The sequence below is a fragment of the Lathyrus oleraceus genome, chromosome 4 (genome assembly GCF_024323335.1).
Source record: "Lathyrus oleraceus cultivar Zhongwan6 chromosome 4, CAAS_Psat_ZW6_1.0, whole genome shotgun sequence".
NCBI lineage: Eukaryota > Viridiplantae > Streptophyta > Magnoliopsida > Fabales > Fabaceae > Lathyrus > Lathyrus oleraceus.
Window position 1 is genome coordinate 258987389 of NC_066582.1, and position 8562 is coordinate 258995950.

Below are 8562 nucleotides of genomic sequence, written 5' to 3' on the forward strand. Positions count from 1 at the left end.
GATTCTTGAGATTGTCCTAGTAAAGTCTTTGTTTGGTTCTTGAGATTAGTTGGTAAACTCTCGGTTTGGTTCATGAACTCAGTAGTCAAAAACTCAATTTTCCTTGAGGGCCCAGCCTGTGTAAAATCTTTTATCTATTGTAATAAGGTTCATATGAATATCGTTATTACTTCAAGACTTTTTATTAGTGAAACTCTTAAGAAAAAAATTCTTGAGGACATGAGTAGGCCTAAAGGTTAGGCCGAACCTATATAAATCATAGTGCAATTTTTCAATCCATATTTCTTTATTTTCTGCCATTGATTTTTCCTCTTGTGTTTGGAGTCACTTGTTCAATATTTGTATCCTTTAATACTTTTTTTATAATATTTTCTTATTGAATCAGATCTATCGAGGAATAACAATTGTCATGGAGAAGTTTTCTAAGGAGGGAGCTCTACATTTCTTTTTGTACAAGAAATTGTGAACACAACATCCTTAACAATTTTATCCTTTCGATCTCTTTCTTCTACTAAAACTTCAACCATATACCACTTACATGAAATACCACATTTTCCAAATTGAGTATATATATATATATATATATATATATATATATATATATATATATATATAATATATATATAATATATATAATATATATATATATATATATATTATATATGCACAAAGTGAGACTTCTATATAGTAAGACGCTAAAATGATAGTAAAATATGATAATTTTAGTATCATCTAATTAATTATACATATTCAAATTAAATTAACATTTTCCAATCCAAAATTAGAAAATGTACTAGTCAAAAAGTACAGGTGTATGTGTTCCTTTTACTACGACAGGAGGACTCAAAGGCCTTTGTGGGTATATTACGTTGTATGATGGTTATGGCTTGCCCACAAAGGCGAGAAGCCTTATACATTGGTGTTTTACGGTGGTTTTAAGAGTCCTGCTCGCTTGAAGTGAGATGCTCTATAGATAGGCGATGTGCTTAGGTATAAGCGTATGAGAGGTGTGATCAATATGAGTTATGATCTGTCTTTCCTCCTATGAGGGATGTGTATTTATATAAGCCTATGGGGCATAGGGTTATGTTGGGAAAGGTCATTGTCAATTCAGACAATGGTAGATCGTTAAATCCCTATTTCCAAGGAGGTCGCGAGTCACATAATAACCCTGACTTCTCGCTGCCTCATAAACTTTTTTCCCATATTTCCCATGATTGGGCGATAGGAAGACCCTGGGGTCGAGTCGACACATCAACTTGGGTGACGTGTTATCATCGTCTCTCCTTGGGCGTCATATAACCATATACATATTAGATTCCTTTTACAATGATAACATTACATAGTCTCTCAAGAGGATGAAGTGTTTTTTAGATCGAGATTCAAAGGAGTATCCCGAGGACTTGGGCTTCTTAAGTACATATTTTCTCAGGTGAAGCTTCTATCAACTTGAGAGATCTAAGTCCCTCAAGCGAGGCATTAGACCTCTTAGAATGGACTTCCATCAAGCCCTCATGCAAGACTTGTGATCTAGTATGTTAGGCTAGATATCGCTCGCGCCTATTAGGCATGATTTCTGAGTCTGATCCCACCCGAGAAAATACGGAGTCCCTCAGGAGGGGCATTTGACCTCTCGGGCGAGACTTCCATTGAGCACTCAAACAAGACTTATGATCAAGTCTCTTAGGTTGGATATCTTTTGCGCCTAGATTTCTCATTATGATCCCTCCCGAGGAAACACCAAGTCCTTCAGGCGTGAGTTCAGTTAGCCTGATGAGTCTAAGTCCCTCGCATGAAGTTATATATGGTCTTGTAGATGAAACTATATGTCCTTCAGAAGATGCATTTGACCTCTTGGGTAGAATGTCCATTGAACCCTCAAGAAAGAATTGTGATCAAGTCTCTTAGGATGGATATTGATTGCGCCTCTTATACGTAATTTCTAATCTTTATCTTGCCCGAGGAAACACTAAGTCCCTATGGCGAGAGTTCAGTTAGACTGGGGATTCTAAGTCCCTCAGGAAAAGTTATATGTAGCCCGATTGATGAGACTATAAGTCCCTTAAGCGAGGCATTTGATCTCATGGTCGGGACTTCAACCGAGCCTTCAGAAAAGACTTGTGTTCGAGTCTCTTAGGCTCGATATCGGTCGCGTCTCTAAGGCGTCATTCTTGATCCTAATCCTACCTGAGGAAACACTAAGTCCTTCAGGTGAGGGTTCAGCTAGCCTAGAGAGTCTAAGTCCCTCAGGAAAAGTTATATGTAGCCCAACTGATAAGACTATAAGTCCCTCAGGAAAGGCAATTGGATAACTTATTTGTGTTACCCTAAGCGGAGGCAAGGATCTTCGCCATGAAGTCCAACAAAAACAAAAATTCCTGAAAGGGTGACAAGGATATTCGTTATGAAGTCTAGCATATGAATGTTGCCTCTAGGAGCGACAATGAATTTCTCCATGAAGTCCAACATACAAACATTGCCTCAAGGGGTGGCAAGGTCTTTAGCCATGAACTCTAACATACAAGCGTTGCCTTAAAGGGAAGAAAGGATCTTCTCCATGAAGTCCAACATATAAACATTTCCTTAAGGAGTAACAAGGATCTTCGTCATGAAGTCCAACATACAAATGTTGCCTTAAGGGGCGACAATGATCTTCGTCATGAAGTTCAGCATATAAACTTTGCTTGAAAGGGAGGCAAGGATCTCCATCATAAAGTCCAACATACAAAGTTTGCCTCAAGGGACAACAAGGACTTCTGCCATAAAGTCTATCATACAAATGTTGCCTCAAGGGGTGCCAAGAATATTCGTCATGAAGTTAAGCATACAAACTTTGCCTCAAGGGGCGGCAAGGATCTTCGTCATGAAGTACAACATACAAATGTTTCCTTAAGGGAAGGCAAGGATCTTCATTCTGAATTCCAGCATACACATGTTACCTCAAGAGGCGGCAATGATCTTCGTCATGAAGTCTGGAATACAAATGTTGCCTCAAGAGGCGGAAATGATCTTCGTCGCGAGGATCTAACTAAATGACCGCCTCTATGGGTGGAAAGGATCCCACTTGAGGATTTGGATAAATGATTGTCTCTATGGTCGACAAGGATCCCACTTGAGAATCCAACGGATTGATCGCCTCTAGGGGCGGCAAAAATCCCACTTAAGATCCAGTAGGATTGGTCACCTCTATGGGAGGAAAAGATCCCGCTTAAGGATCCAGATAAAGGACCGTATCTATGGGTAGCAAGGATCCCACTTGACGATTAAGCTAAATGGTTGCCTCTATGGGCGAAAATGATCCCACTTAAGGATCCAGCGAATTGATCTCCTCTAAGGGCGAAAAAGATTCCACTTGAGGATTTGACTAAACGATCACCTCTATCGGATGCAAGGATCCCACTTGAGGATCCAGTTAAATGTTTGCCTATGTGGGAAATAAGGATCTAGCTAAATGATCGCCTTTATGGGTGTAATACCCCAAAATTTATCCTTCATTTTTCTTGGAAGCATGTGATTGTGTTTCACATTGCATTAGCATCATACTAGGTCATACTCATTGCATACTGCATTTGTGACTTGGAAATCAGGGTTTGATTGATCACTCCTTGACAGAAGGAGCCCACACAAAGCAAGACTGAGAATTGAACTTCATTCTCCAAATATACAAGTCTCAAGGGGTTCCATATGACTTATTATGGTCCCTAGTTCATCAGTGGAAGATTTAAAGCTCTCAGAGTGTGCATCTGGATTTAATCATAAATCAGGGTTTCATGGCTATCTGCAACATGCAAGGTTGGTTGGAAGTGAAGGGGGCTCATTCATGTCATGATTAGAGAGGCATCTTGGCCTATAAAGATCCACAATCATCTCACAAAGATCCATTGACAATCAGTGCAATCAGTTCCTGATCATTTTGCCCTAAAACTAGGGTTTGGTATAAAATTGGTTTATTTCTGATTACTTGGGTGAAACTCTTTTCCATGGCCCTCCATATGTCCACAAGAGTCTACATATAAAAAATCAGCTCTTTATTTGAGCCAGAGGTGCTTCAATTGATCAATGGAATCGGAAATCAGACAGTTTGGGAAAAGTCAACTGTGGGGCTAGAAAAGTCAACTCCTGACATTTTGAAAGTGGAATCTCAAAATTCATGCCTAAGGGAGCCTACATGTGAAATTTGATCAAGTTTGGATCATGGATTCATCATTTAATCAGGAGTTGAAAAAGTTACTAAATTTGGAAATAATTGACTTTCCATTCAAGGCAAGTTTTCAAGGTTTTTGCACCCACTTTAAGCCTATATTCCATCAAGATGCAAGCTCCATTTGAAAATATCTCCAACATGAAAGTTGTCCCTCTTGTTCCAATATTTCTAGATATATAAAGTTTGTTTCATTTGGATTAAAATTGAGAAATTTATGCTTGGTCAAAGTAAGACATTATTTTAGAACACTTAGAAAATTTTCTAAGTCCAAAATCTTCAAGATTTGTCAAGACTTATGGGCCAGATTTCTTGCACTTCAAGGCATCTTTTGAAAATACTTTCTTCATGACAGTTGTACCTTGCTATGTCCTCTTTCACATCCTTTTATAATCATCCCATTTGGATCATTGGTTTGGAAGATACGCTCATCTAAAGTTGGTATCATAGACTGAATTTTTTGACAGCATTTAGGCCAAACTTGCCCAACCATTTTGCAGCTATGGAACCTGAACTTTATGGCCATTTTGCACCTCTTTCCACTCATCATTTCAACTTGTGTTCAACATGAAATATGTTAAGCTCCATGCCCTCTTTCTACTGTTTTCATTGCCTTGCCATTCGGTTACATATCCATCAAGGTACAAAGCCTCAAAGTCACCCTGTTGGACTTATTTCCATGCCATGCTGCACAAACCAAAAACGACCAACACACACTTTTTACCTCATTTGGCCATTTGCTTTTGGTTCACTCACTTAAGTTTAGCCACAATTAGATCTTCTAATACACCTCACTTTTGGCACATGTTGCACATAATCAAAACAAACCTTTCAAGCCCATTTAGAACACTTAAATCCAACATATATAAACACAAGAAACCCTAACTTGAAGAGGGTGGTTGCAAAACTTCAGAGCAAGCAAACAAAGGCAAGGTCAAGATCTGTTTTCTCCATTCCTTCTCCATTGCACAAGCACTAAAAGTAGCATCTTTCTCTTTCCTTTCATCCCACCAAGAAGCAGTGGATTGTTTTCCACCAGGTAAGCCCTCTATTCCATCTTCCATGACCATATATCCATGTTTATCTTATGCTTACTTTGTCCATCACTTGTTTCTTTCATGATATCCATCCATGTTTCATGTTAGTTTTCATTTATGCCATTATTTCCATGCTTATTTTTTATGTTGTTATTGTGTCATGCTTGTCCATGAACCCTTCAATATGAGACATTGCTTTAAGTTGGAATTTTGTAACATTATTTTTTTTGTTGAATCCGGGTGCATGAAGCCCCCTTGTTGTTCACTTTTCTACATGCTAGAGCCATTATTTTTAATGAAACAAAGTACCATTGTGTTCTACTCGTTTCAAACTTGAATTTTGTTTTTTATACCATCCCATTTCATGAACCATAGAGTGAGATATGTTGGTTGGAAAAATGAAGAAATGTGCTGCATTTTTCGTGTATTTTTCTGCATGCATGGCCTTTGTTTTCATTCCATGAAGAGAAGCAACGTGGCACGCTGTACAGCCGTGCGATCGCGCGCCTTCCTTAAATCTTGTCCGTCCACGCTTTCTTGTCGTTTAGTGACTTAAGAAAGTCACCGTGACCAAATGTCATGTGGACATGCTGATTTAATAAAAATGCACATTTATTTTTTGTTCCGCCTGGACCGGGCCTGCGCCCGCTTGCTATTCGCACCCACACACAAAGCCCATTTCTCCATTTTATTTTCTATTTCCATTCTTTTATTTATTTTATTTTCTATTTTTCTTTTTAATTAATAAAAATATTTTATTTGTTCATAAAAATATCAAAAAATAATTTTCACATTTCTTAATGTCTTATTTAATTTATTTAATTTTTATTTTCATATTTTATTTAATGTTAATATTTTATTTCAATTATTTATTTCAAATGGTTCATTTTGACACACATATTTTTATTAATTTTATTTTCTTGACTTAAAATTATTTTTAACTTCTGATTTTTGGGATGAGGGTTGACCAATGTCTCATGGTCAACTTGACCTTTTATTGGAATTTTATTTCTCATTTTCAATTTATTTTGGATTTATTTTTGACCTAGTTTGCTTGGTTGACTTTTCATTTGACTTCTGTTTTATTTCAATTAATTTATACACTAATTTTCATTATTTTTGAAATCTTTTGGGGGGATGATGATGTCCTGACCCCACCTAACTTAGTTTAATTTTTCATAATTTTCTTGATTAATTTACTATTTATTTAGTGATTTTCAAGTTGACTTGACTTTTCGGTTGACTTTTCTATGATTGATGTTTGACTTAGGGATTGCTTAGGGCAATTGAAGAGATATTTTGATCCTCCCTTGTTCATCTCATATGCCATATATTATAGGCCTCTCATCTTGATTTTCTTTGATCCTTGCATCATTTCCCGATTAAATTATTCAGTGATCCTTTGTGTGCATAGTTTCACCTGTCTGATTCATCTGATATTTTTTATACTTGTTTCTTTCATCCATGCTTCTATTGTTTGATTGTTTAACATGTTTATACTTCTCATGCATTGTCTAATGCTCATTCATTTCATTCTTTGGTTATTTGATTTGATCATACACCTATTTATTTATCTTATTGATTGATAACTGTGGCCTACTTGTATGATGTATGAGGCATATATTTTTATTGTCTGATTGCCATGAACAACCCCCATTCATAACAAATGTACCCCTCTCCCATGAAGTGTATAATGTCTATTCTTTCATTCTTTATTCATCTGTTAATATAAGAATTGAAACGAACATCCAACAACCATTTCGAAACAAGATCAAAATCTCGATCCAACGTCAAGTAATCATTTTCAAAACTTAACAGAACCAGCACGTATTCATCCATTCTTTTGTAAGTTGATTGCTTCATGCATCGCCATTTCTCTTGTAAGTCGATTGCTTCATGCATCACCATCTACCTGTAAGTCGATTGCTTCTTGCATCGCCATCTACCCTTACTCCTGGTTCCTCTCCTTGCCCCATTCGTCGATTCTTGTTCCGTTTAGGTAGCACCCATTAGGTAGAACCCTTTGTATGATAACATAGGTAGTATTCCCCTATTCTTTGTATGATAACATAGGTAGAATTCACTCATTCTTTTGTATGATAACATAGGTAGAATTCCCTTATTCTTTTGTATGATAACATAGGTAGAATTCCCTTATTCTTTTGTATGATAACATAGGTAGAATTCCCTCATTCTTTGCATGCTAACATTAAGTAGATATTCCTATTTGTAAATCCTAACACATAAGTACATGTTGCATGACAACTCTAGGGCAGAGCTTCCCCATTTTTTAGACCTTCCGTGCGTCTCCGATCCTGTGGCATGTCACTCCGTTCTATTGCAAAGAGGTAACTGCCTAAGACTCGATTCAGCGAGCTGCGACACCTACTGCTAGGACGTGAACACATTGCCCACTCTCCTTTGACACAACTGGTGTCCTCCTTTGTAAGTCCATGTTCAGATGGCAATCCTTAACCCCTAGTTAGTCGAACTGCGAGAACTCTGATTCTCATGTTCATATGAGATACGTAGGCACGAGATGGGATGTCTTGCCGAGTTTTGACTGACGACTAACAACTAACCTTTGTTTGCTTTCGCCCTCGTTGCGATTCTTTTTCTCTCGCCCTCGTTGCGATCGAGACCTTCCCTTTCTCTTGCCCTAGTTGCAATCGAGACCCTTGTTCCCGTAGTTAGCTGAACTACGTTTTGCTCTGATTCTCATTCCAGATGAGATACGTAGGCATAAGACGCGATGTCTTAGCGAGCACACTTCTCTTTTACCCATAGGTAGCCAAGCTACGAAGACTCTGATTCTCATATTCAGATGAGATACATATGCAGTGGATGCGACATCCGTGCGAGTCATTTTCTTTTAACCTTTCTTTTAGTAAATAGTACATTAGATAAACACACACCCTTTAGACAAGAACAACAAGAGTGAATCCCGTAGAGTACTACGGGTGCGTAGGGGTGCTAATACCTTCCCTTCGTATAATCGACTCCCGAACCCAAGATTTGGTTGCGAGACCTTGTCTTTTCCTTTTCCTTTCTCCAAGTTTACTTCGAGCGTTTCCTTTCCCTCCTTTGGGATAAATAACGCACGGTGGCGACTCTTCTGTCATTTCTTTCTCGCCGGTTGTTTTTTTTTTGCAGGTTGCGACAGCTGGCGACTCTGCTGAGGACGCGGTTTCCCTAAGCGAGTCCCTCCTAGCTTTTGTAGGTTTCTTGTTTGTTGGGTGTTTATTTCTTTTGTACATTTATTTACTTTCAGCATTTACCTGCTTTATCTTATTGCATTGTGTACATATCACTATTGTATTTGCT